Raw genomic sequence first — 897 nt, 5'->3', positions numbered from 1 at the left:
TGAAGTATGCCGTTGGTATTTTAATGGGAAGTGCGTTGAATTTATAGATTGCTTTGGGTAGTATGGACATTTTAATTATGTTGATTCTACCAATCCATGAACACGGTATGTTCTTCCATCTGTTTATATCTTCCTCTATATCTTTTTTCAAAGTCCTGTAGTTTTCTGAGTAGAGGTCTTTTACCTCTTTAGTTAAGAACATAAACTATACCTGTCTTTCTCCCTTCTAGTCCCAATTCTCAGCAGTGCCTAGAGTGTTTAAGAAATATTTCTGTATAGGTGATATATGAATGAATAAATAAAAGATGAATAAATATAATTCATAGTGCTATAGTTAAATGCCATACAGACTATAAGAAGTATTACCAAGAAATATATATATTTTAAATGTTTCTTTGTAAACATTTGTTTATTCATTGCCCAAAAGTTTATTGAGCATTTATTGTATGCAGGTGCTACTCTACATAGTTCAAATACATCACAGAACAAGACAGAAAAGGACAGACAATAAGTAATAGACATAAATAAATGGTTGGTAGAAGGTGATGACTGCTGCAGAAATTAAGAGATTAACCAAAAAGCCCTGACCAGTTTGGCTCAGTGGATAGAGTGTCGGTCTGTGGACTGAGGGGTCCCGGATTCGATTCTGGTCAAGGGCATGTACCTTGGTTGCGGGCACATCCCCAGTAGGGTAGCGGCTGATTGATATTTCTCTCTCATTGATGTTTCTGGCTCTCTGTCCCTCTCCCTTTCTCTCTGTAAAAAATCAATAAAATATATAATTAAAATAAACCATAGATTTTTTAAAAAAGAGATTAACCAAAGAACATAGTGCGTAGTCCATGGACACAGAAATAGTGTGGTGAAGGAGGACAGGGCTGTGTGTGGCAGCTGGAC

This window comes from Myotis davidii, unplaced genomic scaffold, assembly GCF_000327345.1.
Source record: "Myotis davidii unplaced genomic scaffold, ASM32734v1 scaffold162, whole genome shotgun sequence".
NCBI classification, from domain to species: Eukaryota; Metazoa; Chordata; class Mammalia; order Chiroptera; family Vespertilionidae; genus Myotis; species Myotis davidii.
This window is presented reverse-complemented; position numbering follows the sequence as displayed.